We start from the raw sequence: 18,765 nt of genomic DNA, 5'->3' as shown, positions 1-18,765 counted from the left end.
GGAGCAGCCAAGGATAGGGACTTTCTCTTTCCATGAGCATCAGGCCTCCAAGAAAGAGGCCTTTCTGATCTCCTGTCCTGAAAACTGAAGGATAGCTGTAGAGCTGTGCTGTCCAATATGGTAGCCTCTAACCACGTGTGGCTACCGAGCACTTAAAATGTGGCTGGTGTGGGGCGCCTAGGTGGCTCAGTGGGTTAAGCGTCCAACTTCAGCCCAGGTCATGATCTCACGGGTCGTGGGTTTGAGCCCCGCGTTGGGTTCTGTGCTGACAACTCAGAGCCCTGGAGTCTGCTTCAGATTCTCCCTCTCTCTGCCCTTCCCCTGCTCACGCTCTGACTCTCCCTCTCTCTCAAAAATAAATACTAAAAAAAAATTTTAATTAAAAAAAAAACATGGCTAGTGTGACTAAAGAACTGATTTTTAGTTTTACTTAATTAAATTTAAATAGCTACATGAGGCTGGTGGCTGCCACGTGGGACAGTGCGACTCAACGGAAGCGGCTCTCAAAGCTGCACATTAGAATCATATGGGCAAATGTAACACTCTGATGCCCGGATGCACCCCCAGGTGATTCTGATTTATTGGCAGAGGGTGTGGACCAAGCAGCAGAGTTTTGAAGGCTCCACGGGCAACTCTAATATGCAGCCAAGTCTGAGAACCTCTTGGCCCAGAGAACTTGCAGCAGCCCCTCCAACCCTAACTTCCTACATTTGATTTCGTTTCTGCAGTATTCAGAATTCGAGGACCAAGGCGTTTACTTAGGGGATCAACTCAAGCACTTGAAGATGTTTTGCCATGCTCTGAATGTAATAGGAACATGTAGGAAATGGAGAAAATTCAGAAAAATAAAAAGGAGAAAGTTAAAATCCCCTAAAATCCCACCACCTCAAAAAAGAATTAAAACATTTGGATGTAAATCCTCCCACTTTCCCGTGGATACAGCCTTATGTTTTGTTCAAAATTGGGGCCATACCATGCTTCCTATTTTGTGATGGATTTTTGGCACTTTGCTTACTTGGTTAATACCCATTCATGTACCATAGATTGTCATGGCTACCTGGTATTCTATCACATGTATAAACCACAACTTTTTTATCCAAATCCATATGAATATTGGTCCCATTTTTGCTATTGTTTAAAAAAAAATCGCTAGGAACATAACAATAGCAATATCTTTATGAAAAGCCATTCACTAACCCCTTAAGAAGATGGGGGGGGGGGGAGGGGAAGGAAAGAGAAAAGAAAACAATACAGTCAAGAGGCATACCAGATTCAAAGTAATTCAAATGACTCTCCTGTCAAACCTGTTTACATTCTTACCAACAGAGCATGAGGGTACTTATTTTTATGCATGCTAGCACTGGGGATTGAGTTCTCAAATTTAACCAGGTTGAAAAAAAAAAAAAAAACCACCCACAGGCAACTCACAGTGAAGTTTGGCGTGAAGTAAGGCATACCTAAGGTACTGCCTTAGGTATTGGAGATAAGGATGAATGGAACACCTACCTGCCCTCTGAGCACTCGGGGCAGGGAGGAATTCAAGGGCTTGGCTTTAAGTCAAGGAGAACATGGATGCTAAATACAGGTAGGAAAGCCATGCTGCGGAGCAGGGAAGAAAAGCTCGAAATTCTTCATGATGATGTGGGGAAGTCTGGTGTGGGGGTTGGGATGCATTTGAGCTGGCTCAAGACGGATGAATACAGGCACCAACAGGTGGTGAGAGGTGATGGTACTTGGCAAACACCAAAAGGTGCTGGAGGCTCAGGGACTGGAAAGGTGTCACTTCCATGCTTCGGTGGCTCTCACAACTCCCTGCAATCAGGAAGCTCCCCCTTAGATCCATCATCCCACAGCCTCTTATTGACACTTAAATCCCTTCCCTCCAGCTATTCGCAATGGGAATAGGAGATGACTTGGTTGTCCACAGTCACCTTCAGAGAATTCTAGATCAATGCACTATCAAGCATGGTATGGTATGTTTTTATTTGGATTATTCCCCCCCCTTTTTTTTTAAAGCAACACTGACATATAATGTCATTATGTCCATTTTAAAAATGAGTCAGAGCATTCCAGGTCGCAGGGCAAAAATCTGAGTGACTTGGATTCCCCGGGCCTCAGGCCCCGAGCCCACCCTGTACACTCTTCTTGGGATGGCCCATGCCAGCCCCGTGTAAAGAGGAAGGCAGCCAGTCCAAGTTCTGGCTCTTCCACTTAAGACCATGGGAGAATTCACTTCATCTCACTGAGCCTATAAAACATGGATTGTAGGAATCATGACCATTAGATTTGAGGGGTGGGAAAGCATTCTGTTAAAAATAACAATGAGATGAAGAACCTATAACTCCCATCAACGTGGACAATGGCCAAGTAAGCCAGCCTCTCGCTTTCTCTTTTTATGAGTCTCTGTGGCACACACACACACACACACACACACACTTTAAACCTTAAAGTCTCAGACATACTGGCATTTCAGGAATAAGGCAAGTCCCCAAAGATGGCCTTTCTTCAGAAGCTCACGAAAAAGGAATTAAGAAACTTGCCCAACCGTGACCTGAAGCCAGAGGTATGAAGGGCATGACAGCCACAGGACCTTTGAATGTGAGATCCCCTTTTCCATCCATTGACCTACCCTCCCCCTTTCCTCAGATCTGTCCTATAACGTCAGGAACAGAATCAAATTTCCCACCTGCCCGTTCTCCTTATAGCTCTGTGATACATGTCCCTGGAGAGTCCCACACATCAACGCAGAACAAAAACAAAAACAACAAAGAAAAAATACCAAACCTGCCCCCTCAAAGCCCCCGCCCCTCTACTATGAGTCGCCCACATGATAGGAGTTCTTTTACTCAGGTTCCAAATACTAGAAATGAAATGGCCTTTTTTTTTTTTTTTCACTTCTGCTATTTACGCAGAAGTGCCTGCCAGTGACCTCAAGGCTAAACCCACCATATTCAAGTTTATTTTTAGATTTCTCAGCTGTAGAAACCTACAAGATGCCAAAATGAGTTCAGTGATTCAGTCAACAAGGGGAAGGAGTTGTGGGGGACCGAGCCCTGTGGAGAACCTGCTTCAGGCCAGGTACCTTCCTGGTTCTGTTTTGTGTCGTCCTTCCAGAGACAGAGGAAACTCTGCGAGCGATCGTACCTTCGCAGGTATTGAAATCAAGGTTCCAGGTAGTTATATGACTGTCAAAATCAATCAGTTAGTAGTGGAACCTGGATTTGAAATCAGGAATGACTCAAAACCCAGGGTTTTTGTGCCAAACCCTTCCCGCCTCCCTTCTTTTCTCTTGTTCACAGCCAACTCCCACATATCTCCTTGACCTGAGAGTTTGCACTCTCTCTGCCCTAGCTACCTGTACCTTGCCCTTTTATGCTTGGGAACAAAAATAGGGTCAACCCAGGGAAGGTTCTGGAAACATAAGGTTGGTTTTTTTTTCCTCCCCCCTCAAAGCAGCGGCATAGGCCTGATTCCAACCCATCCAAGTGACTGACTGCTTGCCCCATACAAATCCTAGTGTTAAGGAGAACAGAAGTGAGGTACAACTCTCTAGTACCATGGGGCACCGCAGCTGGATCCAGGCTGGAATCCCGGCTTGCACCCTGGAGGCATTTACACGTCACTAAGCCTCCATTACCTTATCTATAAATTGGCAATGATATACCCACTTGTCAGGGTAGTTGGGCCCAGGTCAGATCCCAGCACATAGTTGATGTCTAAAAACTGCTCGTTCTCTTCCTCTCTTACCTCCCAGGGAGAGAGGAACAAGGCTACCACCAGGGAGCAGGGCCCACAGAAACCTTTGGTAACTATCTCTGAGGAAGCTGAATGGATTCCTTTAGGCCTGCCTCAAACATCTGCAGGGCCCAGGCAAGAGTACCAAGCAATGGAGGCCTACATACCACATGCCCAGATATTTATGTTATAGATCAAGCCAATAAACTGTTAAATAACATAGGTTCTATCCTAGTTTGAAAATCTATGTTTCCATAATGAAAAATGTATTTTATAATGACCTAAAAGGCCGTGTTCCAATTTAGAGTTCTCAGACTCCATGGAGAGCTTCCCTCCCAGCCCTCAGCGCAGGCCTGCAGTCCACTCCCCTTTTCTCTTTCTCCGCCCCTGCCTGCACATCTAAGCTATGTCTACACCACCACCTACACATACTGCCAGCCTTTGGCCACCTCGTAAACCTGGGAGTTTCTGGATGCTGTGACCTGGAGCATGACGCGGAAGTGGGGACACAGACCCACCACGCGCCCCTCATTTGCCCGACAGGGAGGAGGGCCATCAGAAGGCCAGAAATGGGCCTTCCTCTACCCGGGTCTGCGGAAAGCACTGCATGTGGTCAAGGCACTGTGTGCCTGTCCTACTAAGCAGGAATTCATGCCGTGAGCTGGCACCACGACAGTTAACCTCATCCTTCTTCTATTGCTAAGCCCTAAACCTGACATTTGAAAGGAAATTATACTTTTGACCATTTCAGTCTATTTGCAGCAATCTTTGTCTTTCTCTACCCCCAGGGCAGGAGCCAAGGAGGGGGAGATTCTGATGTGCATATGTTGATAGTTACACATAGAATCTCTTCAGCTCTATTTTTGTTCTCTGCTTAAAAAATCTTTGCTCTGAGAGCTATAGGGGATGATGAAACTGTTACATACTGTGTCTCCCTTGTGGCAGTGGTTACACAACTGTATGCATTTATAAAAACCCCTAGACGTGGGCACTAAACTAGGTGAACTTTACTATACGTAAATTATATCCCAAAAAATTATGTAATAAACGTTCTTTCGTCAAACCACATTTTAAGAAAGGAGCAGGAAGAGAAATATGTTCAGGCACTCAAAATAACTTCTTTCAGTGTGACATTTAGCATGAGTCAGTGTCACGAACATCTGTCACATTCGTAGATGCCCATCATCTTACGGATAGCCTTCTTTTTCTGGAGGAAATTCCCTTGTTAAGGTCCTGCCTCCCCAGGAAGAAGTCAAGAACTCAAACTCCCAGGCTCCCTTGAAGCTAGGACATGAGCACGTGACCTACTCTCTGCCAATCAGAAATGCAATGAAGACTGATTTCGAAGTGAGTAGGTGTGAACACCCAGACCGTAAGGGGCTTACATTTTTGCTGACATGTTGGCAGTAGAGGCGGTCCACTCTGGGGCTTTCGGTGGTGGAGTGTAGAGGGGAAAGAGGATGGATGGGGGAGTTCCATTCCTTGCTCTCGGCTACTGGCTGTGAGTCCCCTTTGGGAAAGTCCTTAACTTCTCTGAGTTTCTATTTCCTCATCTGCAGAATGGGCAGCAGAATACTTACCTCGCAGGATTATTGTGAGATCGAATGAGGTGATGCAGGGTCTGGCATGCCGCAGAGTCCAAATAAGTATTAGCTCCCTTCCTTCCTCAAACGGTAGGTAAGATCCTTGAAATTAATGGCCCTGCCTTACCAGCCTTCCCAGAGTACAGACCCTATGAGTTTTACTCAGAAGCCAAAGCTGACACTGACCTGTAAGGAGCAGGGGCAGGTGGCCATGCAATTAGGGAGAGATAGGCACATTAAGCTTCCCTCCTCCACCCATCTCCTCCCTGTTGTACCAGAGTGGCCACTATTTCATGAGCTCTAGGTGAATCCTGTTTGGGGTCAATTCAACAGAAAAACCCTTCGGTGTGACTTAACATCCACTAGTTGAACACCAAAAATATGCCAGGTGCTGTGAAATAAACATCTATAATAAAAATAAATAAGGTGCCACTTAGTTGTACCCTGATGGAGAAAGATGCATACATGCCTAGGATAAATATTAGACTGAGGGTGCCATCACAGCAGTGTGAACAGCATGGTGTGGGCATCAGGTGCGAACGGCATGCTGTGGGCTTGAGATATCAGAAATTCCTCAGGAGCCGAGGGCTGTTTGAGTTGAGTCTTAAATAACAAGTTAGAGTCTAACAGGGGAAGAAAGGGACTTCTCTCCTTGAGAAGTGCATAGTGCTTTGGGAGAACTCAAAGTTGGCCCAGAAAGGCTGGGTACAGGTTGGGGTTGGAGACTGAGGCCAGGGCTGGTGAATGAGCTGTGTTGAGAAGGGCTTTGCATGCACAAGAGGAGAAAAAAGCAGACATGGTTTCCCTAAACAACTGTGTGAGAAGGATGGTTTCAAGACTCCTCCTGTGTTTTTTTTTCTCACCAATGCTCTACTAGGATTTCCGAAATGTGCTTAAACAGAGCTTCTCTGAACGCCACAGCCCCTCCTGGAGATGATCAATGGAATCCCCAACCGTGAGGCCAGAGAGGACATCCAAGGTCATCTGGTTCAGTCCCCAGAGGAGGAAGCAAGAGAGGGGCTCCTGGAAACTTGGCAGGCCAGGCTGAGACTGGAACTCCAAACTCTCCCACCACAACAGATGGTCTTGAGCTAAACAAGCATAAAGACACTGGGCTTTCTAATAACTAACATATACAAACTCCAGGCACTGAGCCAGCAGCCCGCAGGTGAGAGATCACGGGCAGCTTCTTGGAATGTGCCGTGGGGACTGCTGAGTGGCTCTAGGCCCTGGGCCTGAGCCTGTTCATATGCCCCAACTCGGGAGGGTCCTCCTGGACCCAGGAGTGGACCCTGACTGCGGTGAAGTCAGGTGGGATGCAGCAGCGGCTTGTTGGGGATGTGATCCTGTGCTTTGAGAGGAGGGGCTTCAAGCCGGGTGGGGATGAAGATGCTACAGGCACCAGAGTCCTTGCCAAGCACTGTCGTGACCTGCAGACGAAGCCCTTCTAATGAGCCCTCCTCAGCTACGTGAGCTCCGGCTGGTGGAAGCCATGGTCTGGGAAGGCCTCGACGTGGTCTGGTCCTCCAGGGCCCTGATAGGACACAGTGACTCAGCAGAGACTGCCCCCGACACCATCAGAGGGGACTTCAGCATCCACATCAGCCACACCAGTGACTCCATGGAGGGGGCCCAGACGGAGATCCAGCTGTGGTTCCAGAGCAGTGAGCTGGTGGATGGGGCAGACGAAGGCAACCAAAGCAGCATTTACCCAGCCTGAGCCCTCAGGCTGCCCTCAGCCACCCCGTCAGCCACCCAGGATCAACTACCTCTGTCAACAAGAACTTGAGCCCACATCCATGGTCCACCTATCTGCTCCAGACCACCTCCTTGTCCACCTTCTGCCCCACTGCAGCCCAGGGGGATTGAGCAACCAAACTTTACGCACCTTTAAGTATCCTAAGCCAGCAAGAACTCGGACCAAATCCTCTCTGTACCAAAGTGCCAGAAAACCTTTGGGGTGTCTCCAAAAGTGTGTAGTGTGACCTCCCTTCCCCGAGAGGAGGTGGACATTAAAATTCAATGTGTCATGCACAGAGGTGGATCATTTATTATATTCTTCCATGTCTGAGGTAACGATGAAGACTTTATGGAAAGTTGTAAGAGTCTGAGAGTAGAAATAAAGCTTACCCTCTCACACACCTTAATTAATTAATTAACTAATAACATGTACAGACTCCATTGTGAAATATGTAGGATTAGCCCAATGGTGGGCTCGGTCTGGGGGGTGGGGAGTTGGCACTGTGGATTTCTCACCCATCACTCGCCTTAAGATCAACCTCACCATTTCCGGCCCCTGCTTTCACCACAGAGGCTATTTTAGCCCGAGTTTCCAGTCGCCCTCACCACCTCCCCGAGATAAAGGTCACTGCAGAAGTCATCACCAGGTTCTCACTAAGGAACAAAAAGAGCCAAGGGGATTCTGGGCAGCCCTCCGCCACACACAGGGGCTCTGGCACGGAGCTGTTGGGACAGTTGGCATAGTGTGGCCATCCCTTCTCCCCACGGGCTGAAACTAGAACGGCATGAGGTTTCTCTGAGCACTTCTAGAACAACTGCTCCCTTGCTTTCCCTTTCACCTTTCCTCAGACCCCCATCCTCACCTGCCCCCACTCCTTCCCTCACAGAGCTTGGCGACGTGAAAAACACAGACCTATAAACTCTTCCTCTCGGCACTGAACCCAGGTGGCAAAACAGGAAGCATCTTCTTGTTAAGGCAAACCCATTGTGTTCTCCGTGCACGCGTGTCCCGACAAGCAGCAGGAAACCGCCACTGGGCCGTGGCAACAGGTGTCAGGGTGACCTGAAGCCTCCTGCTAGCCTGTGCCTGGCCCTCCTTCCCTTTCTTCCTCCTGGACAGCCGCCTCCTTCCTCCTGCAGCCTGACAGCTCTTCACCTCATACCTCTTGCTCCTGCCCTTCGTGGTGGCCCAAGGCCTGATACAGACCTTAAAAGGCCCTAAACCCTAAAAAGATTATAGCCGCTCTCCAAATGTAATCTGTAACACTGACCAACCAACACACACACACACACACACACACACACACACACACACACATATGCTGGAATTAAGAGAGCTGCTTCTTTAGATTTTTGGGTTACAAAATTCTAGGTAAGTTCAAAGCAGAACGTTTCTCAAATTTGGGGCGTCCCTGTCTGGTTGGAGCCCTAAATCTAACTAACCAAGTTACCCAGCACTGACGGAGGCCCACTCTGCTTGGCTTCACATGGGAGTAGATTGTTCCCAAGTAAACTAAAACAGGGACTGGAGCTGGGGGAGGGCTAAGAGATATGATCGTGGACTTGATCTACTTGCCCAGAGGGACTGGAAGCCAGAGGACACTCGGGAGAGTCAGGAAATTGGTGCTTTGACCAGGGCTCCAGCTGCAGGAAAGGCAGGACTGAGTTTCTGCAGATCTGGCTCCCTCCAAGGGACTCTGGGCATGCTTCCTTCTGGTAGGTCTCTCCAGATCAGACCTTCTAGAGAAGATCTCTGTTCTTTCTTGCCCTTTTCAAGACTCACCCTGTTCTTTCTAATGGTAATGGGCGGGGGGTGAGTTTATGGTAAGCTATTATTCCTTTGTATGTATTTTTTTTTATTTTTTACGTTTTCCACTTTTACTGAGACATAATGGACATAACAAACACTGTGTTAAGTTCAAGGTACACAACACAATGACTTTGATTTACACATATTGTGAAATGATTGCCACAGTTTGTTAACATCTATCATCTCGTAGATACAAAAAGAAATGAAAAAAATTTTTTCTGGTGATAAGACCTCTTAAGATTTACTCTTTTAGGAACTTTCTTTTTTTTTTTTTTTAAAAACGTTTATTTATTTTTGAGACAGAGAGAGGCAGAGCATGAACAGGGGAGGGGCAGAGAGAGAGGGAGACACAGAATCTGAAACAGGCTCCAGGCTCTGAGCTGTCAGCACAGAGCCCGACGCAGGGCTCGAACTCACGGACTGTGAGATCATGACCTGAGCCGAAGTCGGACGCTTAACCGACCGAGCCACCCAGGCGCCCCTTAGGAATTTTCAACTATACTGCCTGTCAGGGTTGCCTACCACATGTTTCCTACCACACTCCTGCTCAGTCTTTACTGCTCCTGAACTCTTCCCAACTTGTCTTGTGGTCTCATGTTTCAGCTGACGCCTCAGCCTGACAAAGATAAATGTGTTTTTATTAACATTTTTGAGATTTCAGCGAAGAGGGAAAATCCAGACTTTTAAATACTGTTTTCAGACATGCCTTTGGTATATTTTAATTTCTTCTGGATTTTGTACTCAGCCAATATCATCTATTCTGCATGTCCTATATAATATACCTGAGTAGACCGGTTAGTCTAACCTAGGCCTTTAAAAACTAATCTTGAAAAATCAGTATTTTCCCAGTTTGTTGTCAGAATTAGCACACGGACCACGTTTCACTTGAGAAAACTTGATGGATCAGATCAGTAGATAGTATATCACTCTTTACAAAGTCTAGCAGCCTACCTTCTTAATTGGAAAGCACAACTCTAACCAATTGATTCCGAAAAAGGAGTTCATCAAAAAGATACAAGGTGGGTCCGAGAATTGGTAAGAAACAGCAAGACCACGTTCAGGGCTTTGCAGACAGAGACAACTCAGCTAAGGTATATTCATATATATATATATATATATATATATATATATATATATATATATTCAGTGGTTGAACTGAATAACTACAAAAGTTTCTTGCAGATCCTGCTCCCTGCTCCTTCTTAGAAACCTTTGCTCACGGGCAGGACTTCCCCAAAAGCAGTACGCACATCCTCGGAGAATAAGACAGGGTGTAGAAAGTGTAGTATGAGGGCATCTTTTCCAGGCAAGGAGGGGGACAGCCAGGACCTGTCTTTCATGTATGTCAGGTCATGCCTAGCGTCAGTCTGGCATGATGGGAAAAGCCCCTTAGCTTGGAATCAAAGGTCAAGTCACTTTCTCTCTTGGAAGTCTCAGTTTCCTCAATCAGAAAACTGAAACATAGCGAACAGAGTAGCCCTGGAGGTTACATGGATAAGATATAGGAATGTGCTTAGAAATATGCAAGCTCCATGCATATGCAGAGACTTATTACTTCCCATTAGTTGGCATGCTCTTTGGTCATTAGTTAACTGTGGTTTATTGGGCCTTCAAGTCCTAGCACTTGACTCAACACCTGGCTGAGTAGGGGCTCAGTAAATGGATGCCAGGTGAATGGATGGATGAACAAATGGACAAGCAGAGTCGTGAGGAACAGTCAACTCTAGGAAATGCTTTGCACACCATCTATTGACACATCACAACAGCAGAGAGAGACTCGTTCGCTCCAAAGATACAGCGAAAGCAAAAGATGTCTCACGTGCCAAACACAACTTACCCATCGCTCAGGTAACGAAGGCCAGAAACCTGATCCACAGGCTACGTGTTCCCTGCAAGAAGGCCAAGTTAAACAGTGTGGCTCTCCCTGTGTCCTGAACTCCCAAACTGAGAGATGCTGAGAAAGTAAGCAACCTGTTCAAGGTCTGCTGGGCGACACTTCTGGCCTTGGCACTCGCTACTGATCACTCACCACTACCTTCCTTCCTTCCCCTGGGTCACTCCGACTCCTCTTTGATGGCACTTTTTTCATGGCCTTCCTCATTCCCTTCCTGTGTGCTCTAGTGGCTTCCTGGGCTTGCCCCACCCCTACTCCATTCATTCCTACAACATTGTACTATATTTTGTCTTCCATTATTTTTAAAATATTCTGAAATATTTAAATATATAAAGGTATAACGAATAATACAATCATATTCCTAGACACCTCTCCATTTGCAACCTCTTCCCTTCCCATATTGAGTTTAATGTATGCCTTGTCATGCACATTTTTGTACTTTTAGTGCTTATGGGTTAACTGCCTCTTTATTTTTCCATCTTCCCCACTATTATGGAATAAATGTTTGTGTGTCTCCAAAACCCATATGTTGAAGCCCTAACCCCAAGGGTGACTGCATTTGAAGGTGGAGCCTCTAAGGCAGTAATTAAGGTTAATTACTTAACCTTAATTAAATTAAAATAAGGTCGTAAGAGTGGGACCCTGATCCAATAGGATTAATGTCTTTATAAGAGATATCAGAGGCCTCACTTTCTCCCTCCTTCTCCCTCTCCCTCTCTTCCCGCCCCTTTGCACATACTGAGAAAAGGCTATGTGGGGACATAGTGAGAAGGTAGCCATCTGCAAGCCAAAAAGAGACGCTGACTCTCCTGGACCCTGATCTGGGACTTCCAGGCTCCAGAACTGTGCGGAAATAACTTTCTGTTGTTTAAACCACCCAATGTATGGTATTTTGTCAGCTTGAGCTGACTGCTACATCCACTGTGCCCCAAGTGGGCTAGGAAAGGCCAGGGACCACGGGTGTTCATCTCTGTAGACTCCACAGCCATGCCTGACACGTACATGCTTGTCAAATATTTGTAAAATGAATGAAAAGGAAGTCACTGCAGAACCAAAACAGATGTCCTAGGGCCTATTTCCCGGGACCAAAGTGTTCTCTGCTCTGCCACAATACAGGTCCCATTCAAGCTGCTGCTGAGACCACTATCTATAGTCAACTCCCAACAAAGTAAATTTAAGAGGAGAAAAGGGAATTCCCAAGAAAAAAGTGCAGGAAGTGCTGGCATCTTAAGAAAGTCGCTTTAGCGACCAATTAAATGTGTATCAGGCACCTGCTTATTAGGAATTCAGTGTTGAACAGCCTCCATTTCTGTAAGGCAATAGTCTTTATATTTTTTAGTTTTTTTATGTGTTTATTTTATTTTTGAGAGAGAGAGAGAGAGAGATAGAGTGCGAGTGGGAGAGGGGCAGAGAGAGAGGGAGACACAGAATCTGAAGCAGGCTCCAGGCTCTGAGCTGTCAGCACGGAGCCTGATGTGGGACTCGAACTCACGGACCGTGAGATCATGATCTAAGTTGAAGTCAGACGCTTAGCTGACTGAGCCATCCAGGTGCCCCGGCAATCAGTCTTTAAAAGACCAAAGACCTAGTGGTCCTAAGATGCCCTGGATATAAGCAAGCACTATGTGTCTGCTTCTGTTATGGACATGTCCTTTGTATGAACACTTTGGAGTATTCATGGCACTCCAAATGGAGAACATAAGCTGAAAGACCTCTCCTTCAGTTTATAAGACTAAGCACATCCGTGGCACAGCTTGAACATGATCGTGGCCACTCCCACGAGCCCCTAAGCATCAGTAAGGGGCTTTACTTCTGGAGTCTCTGCTTTGACTTCTAAGATTCTCCAGAGGGAAAGAGGCAACAGTCTCAAGAAGCTGGCTTCAAGTCTCTTGCTCAACGTGCATCACATGCTCCATAACAAGTGCGATGAGACAGAACCCTCCATGATGGAGGATATCACTGTGGGACCCATTATTGAACTACTATTGAATTATACCAAACTACATAAAAAATCTGTTGTTGTTGTTGTTGTTGTTGTTGTTGTTGTTGTTTAAATCACAGCATTGTTTGAGACAATGCAAAGACGACCCAGAAAAGTACCCAGCACAATTTTGTTTTCAAGAAGCATAGAGTCTATTCCAGAATAGAAAATAGTTCCCGTGCCATGGCCGTATATACCAGTTTGGGTGTCACCAAACTAAAGTGCTATGGAAGTGCCGAGAAGAAAGGGCAGAGGAGGTGGGCCATCCTGAGTCTCCAAGGATGGGATGGGACTTGGAAAGTCATACTGAGTTCTTCCTACACTGCACCTCCCATAAAGAGTGTATTCACAGTAAATAGTCACTGACTGCATGCTAACACTCATGAGGGATTATGAGGGAAAGCTCATAATCAGTGTTGAAAATACTAGGGAATCCCCAACGTCTCACTCAGAGACCAGCTAAGAAACTGAAACTGAAGGCTCCCAGGCCACAACATGCCACATCCACGTAGCCAGAGCTGGAGGGGCTTGGCAGTACAGTGAGAGGAGGAAAAGGCTCTGAAGTGAGCACCACCACTTAGCATCAGGCAGAAGCTACTAAGGAGACCAGAATCAGTAGCAGCCCATTATCTCTCTACCCCCAAAAACGTGGCGTATCTGCCACAAAATTCTCTAGTCCTTCCCAGTGTACTTGTGGACTTTCCATGGTGGCCTATACCAGTGAGAGAACCGAGAAAATCCCTAAGGATAACAAGGAATATCCTGAAAAGAGAGTCTGGAGCTTATGGAGAGTCTGGAGATTATGTCTAATCCCGTAACTTTTTAGATGGGCAGCCAAGAACCAGAGAGAGGAAGTGACTTGAGCAAAGTCACATAGTAAGTTATGGCAGAAACAAGACTAGAACACAGATCTTCTGCCTCTGAATTTATTTTTTCTTAGAAGCATCTGGCACATGGAAAAGGGCTCCAGGAGGAAGCTTCCGGAATAATTCCAAACTGAAGTTGTCCTGACATTCCTTACCAACACCCTGCCCAGATATAACTCCTGAGGACCCTCTCCACCTGGTTCAAGAGATTGCCCATATCCCTGAAAGCAAATGGGTTCCAGATGCCAATGATGAGAGTAGCCAAAACCTTTGGGTTGGAGAAAAAGTTCAATGAGGTCTTCTCATGCTTCCATTTAGGGATTTGGAATAACAGGAAGTGGTTAAGCAATAAGCAGGATGCCATAAAAAAAAAAAAGTCCTGCACTTCAGAGTCTCAGATGCCAAAGTTTAGGCATCTTCTAGGCAGCCCAGTCTCCTCACTTTGCACTTGAGAAAACTGAGGCCCAGAGAGGGGAGGCAATTTGCCCAAGATCATACAGGGAGCTAAGCCCACTGCACTATACCCCAAAAGAATGTTCATATGTCTGGGGAGAAGAAATCCTATTCTATCTACTTGCCCATCTGCTCTGTGAAATCTTGGATTTTTTTCCCCCTTATTTTAGGTAAAGCATCATTTCATGCTTGGTTTTGGTTATAACTGTAGGGAACAGGGGTATAATCTAACCTTAACTTCTTCTGTACCTTAAACTCTTTGGGGACAGGAATGACCTTGTATCAGTCAGGGTTGAAACAAGCAAGACCCATTCTAGATATTTAAAACAAAATCAATTTAATATGGGGGGCTAGTTATCCAGGTGATGGAAGAGCTGAGAAGTCAAACAAGGGATGGTGAGGCTGCCCAGAGATTAATAACAGTAGAAAGTTTCCAGCATCCCTGTGGCTGGAGAGACACAGGAAGAAAGTAGTATTACCAAAGCCCAGAAACTAGGGCAGGAGCTGCAGCCAAGGTGGGGGTACTCATCAGATGCCGGCACCACAGCAGCAGGGGCTGGCTGATGGACTCTAGGATCACAGACATGAAGCCACTGCTGGGGACACCACTGGAAGCAGAGAAGGAAACACCCTAGTGATGGAAAAAGCCATACCATGCAAACAACACCCACAAATGAGTTTGAAAGGCTATACTAATATCAGACGAAACAGACTTTAAGACAAAAAATGATTATAGAGACAAAGAAGAACATTTTGTAATGATATAGGGATCAATCCATCAAGAAGATATAACAAATACACATATATTCAGTTAAAAAACAGAGCCCCAAAACACATAAAGCAAACACTGACAGAATCAAAGGGAGAAATACTCAATTCAACAATCATGGTCGGAGATTTCAAAACCCTCCTTTCAATAACGGATTAAAAAACTAGGCAGTAGATCAATAAGGAAGCAGAAAACTTGACCAACTATAAATCAACTGAACCCAACAGATGTCCATAGACTGCTTCACTCAACAACAGCAGAGTACATATTCTTCTCGGGTGCACATGGAACATTCTCCAAATAGACCATATGTTAGGCTATAAAATGAATCTCAACAAATTTTAAAGAATTAAGATCAGGGTGCCTGGGTGGATCAGTTGGCTAAGGTCTGACTCTTGATTTCAGCTCAGGTCATAATCTCATGGTTTGTGAGTTTGAGCCCTGTGTTGGGCTCTGTGCTGACAGTGTGGAGCCTGCTTGGTATTCTCTCTCTTCCTCTCTCTCTGCCTCTTCCCTGCTCTCTTGCTGTCTCTCAAAATAAATAAACATTAAAAAAAAACTACACATATAAAAATATTTAAAAAAAATAAAAGAACTAAGACCACGCAAATGATAGTCTCTGATCACAATCAGTAACAGAAGGAATGGGGCACCTGCGTGGCTCAGTCAGTTGAGCATCCAACTTCAGCTCAGGTCATGATATCATGGTTCATGAGTTCGAGCCCCACATTGGGCTCTGTGCTGACAGCTCAGAGCCTGGGGCCTGCTTTGGATTCTGTGTCTCCCTCTCTCTCTCTGCCCCTCCCCCACTCTTGTTCTGTCTCTCTCTCTCTCAAAAATAAATAAACATTAAATAATTTTTAAAAAAACAATCAATAACAGAAGGAAAATTTCAGAATCCACAGATACGTGGAAATTAAATAACACACTTGTAAATAATCAGTGGACCAAAGAACTCACAAAGGAAATTAGAAAATGCTTCTAATGAAAATACAACATATCAAAACCTATGGGATGCAGCTAAGTCAGTGCTTGGAAATTTATAGCTATAAATGACTATATTGGGGAAAAAAAGAAGAAAGATTTCATATAAAGAACCTAGCTCTCACCTTGAAAAATCAGAGAAAGAAGACCAAACTAAACCTGAATCAAGTAGAAGGAAAGAAAGAATAAAGACAAGAATGTAACCAAATGAAACAGAGAATACAAAAAAGTAGGGAAAATCAATAAAACCAAAAACTGGTATACTGAAGAGATTTAAAAAATTGACAGATCTCTAATTAGACTTACCCTGATACCCAAACCACACAAAAACATCACAAGAAAATAAGACTACAGACCTTTATCCCTTATAAACATATATGCAAAAATCCTCAACAAAATGTTAACACCCCAATTCAGCAGCATATAACAAAGATTAGGGGCTCTTGGGTGGCTCAGTCAGTTAAGCATCCCACTCTTGATCCCAGTTCAAGTCAAGATCTCCCAGTTCATGAGATCAATCCCCACCGTGGGTTCTGTGCTGACATCGAGGAGCCTGCTTAGGATTTTCTCTCTCCCTCTCTCACTGCACTCCTGCTCTCTCCTTTCTCTCTTTCTCTCTCTCTCAAAATAAATAAGTAAACTTAACATTTTTTTTGAAAAAAAAAAAAAACATTATACACCATAACCCAATAATTTATCCCAGGTATCCAAGGCTGGTTCAACATACAAAAATCAACCTACATAATACACCATATTTAATAGAATAAAAGACAAAAAAAAAAACAAAAACCAAGGTGGAAACAGAGAGAGCATTTAACAAACTCCAACAAATTGGGAATAGAGGAGAACATGATATATAGAAATTAACTCAAAATGGATCAGAGTTAAATGTCAGAGCTAGAAGTATAGACCTGTCGGAAGAAAACATAGGAACAAGTTAAATCTTGAACTTGAATTAGGCAGTGGTTTTTTAGATAGAATACCAAAAGCACAAGTGATGAAATAAAATAAATGAATTGGGACCTAAAATTAAAAAATTTTATGTTAGAGGTGAAAGACAGGGGCACCTGGGTGGCTTAGTCAGTTAAGTATCCAACTCTTGATTTGGGTTCATGTCATGATCTGATGGTTCATGGGTGTGATCCCTGTGTCAGCCACCACTCTGACATTGCAGAGCCTACTTGGGATTTTCTCTCTCTTCCTCTCTCTCTCTCTGCCCCTCCCCTGTCCCCCCCCCCCCCACACACACACACATACTCTCTTTTTTTCTCTCTCTCTCTCTCAAAATAGATAAATAAACTTAAAAAAAAAAAAGAACATGAAAAGACAATCTACTAGATTGGAAGAAAATATTTATGAGTCCTATGTCTGATAAAGGACTTATACCCAGAATAATGAAGAACTATTACAACTCACAATAAAAAAACAAATAACCCAATTCAAAACTGGGCAAATGATTTAAATAGGCATTTCTCCAAAGAAATATAGAAATGATCAACACCATTAGGGTAATGCAAATCAAAACCACAATGAGATACCATTTCATAACCACTAGATGACTAGAATTCAAAAGACAATAACAGGGGCGCCTGGGTGGCGCAGTCGGTTAAGCGTCCGACTTCAGCCAGGTCACGATCTCGCGGTCCGTGAGTTCGAGCCCCGCGTCAGGCTCTGGGCTGATGGCTCGGAGCCTGGAGCCTGTTTCCGATTCTGTGTCTCCCTCTCTCTCTGCCCCTCCCCCGTTCATGCTCTGTCTCTCTCTGTCCCAAAAATAAATAAAAAACGTTGAAAAAAAATTTAAAAAAAAAAAAAAAAAAGACAATAACAGGTTTTGCCAAGGATGTGTAACCTTCATATAGAACTTATGAGACTGTAACATCATGAGGCCACTTTGGGAAATAGTTTGACAGCTCCTCAAAATGTTAAACCTGGAATTGCCATATGACCTCACAATTTCACTCCTAGGTCTGTACCCAAGAGAAATAAGAGCATATGCCCTACACAAAAACTTGTAAATGAATGTTCATAGCAGCATTATTCATAAAAAACAAAAAGTAGAAACAACCCAAGTGTCCAACTGATGATGAATAAACACAATGTGGTATATCCATACGATGGAATATTATTGGGCCATAAGACGCAATGAGGAAATGAGACATGCTATAACATGGATGAACCCGGAAAATATTATGCTAAGTGAAAGAAGCCAGATATAAAGGCCACATATTATATAATTCTATTTATGTGACATGCCCACAATAGACAGATGTATAGAGATAGAAAGATTGGTGGTTACCAGGGGCAGGGGGCAAAGGTGGAGGGGAGATGGGGAGTCATTGCTAATGAATAGGGGGAGGGTTGCAGGGGAAAGTGATATAAAATGTTCTAAAATTGATTGTGGTAAAGGTTGCACAACTCTGTGAATCTACAAAACCAAAAAGAGTGAATCTTAAATTTATATGTGGGTTATAGCTCAATAAAGGTGTCAGAAAAAAAGGAAAGGAAGAGAAGAGAAAGAAGAAAGAAACATTCTGACAATGTCTCTCATTCATTCAATGCCTCCCATTGGCCAAACCTATCCAAGAAGCTGGGAGGCAAAATTGTTTGGGAAATGTAGTTCCCTGTGACACTGAGCAGGGCAGAGGAAGGATGGAGATAACCCCTCACTCACCTCTGATTCTCTGGCCCGTGAGATTCAGTCTATAAACACGTGTCAAATCTATAACTGGCCCTTATTCTCCTGCCTTGGGCTGGGATCTGTCTGTTGGACTATACAGGGGGCTTTTTGAATATAAATAACCTGATGATTCATGATCCTATGACCAGTGAGTGGGCTATCACTGTCACCTTCTCATTCCCCTTGGTTCCAGAAAGCACTATAGGGTTGAGGCCGGATTGGAGGGAGGAGCGGGGGTAGGAGGGGCAGAGAAGAGGGTGGCTGCTCTCACAA

At 44.8% G+C, this 18,765-nt stretch overlaps 1 pseudogene; it reads left to right on the top strand.

The window, feature by feature from the left end:
• The first annotated feature begins 6,203 nt into the window (after nucleotides 1-6,203).
• On the top strand, nucleotides 6,204-7,437 carry LOC132688627 (nucleoside diphosphate kinase D, mitochondrial pseudogene; annotated as a pseudogene).
• Nucleotides 7,438-18,765: the final 11,328 nt, after the last annotated feature.

Source organism: Panthera onca, chromosome E1 (assembly GCF_046562875.1).
Source record: "Panthera onca isolate mPanOnc1 chromosome E1, mPanOnc1 haplotype 2, whole genome shotgun sequence".
Classification (NCBI taxonomy): Eukaryota; Metazoa; Chordata; class Mammalia; order Carnivora; family Felidae; genus Panthera; species Panthera onca.
The sequence above is the reverse complement of the archived record's forward strand: the minus strand, read 5'-3'. Positions and strand labels throughout refer to the sequence as shown.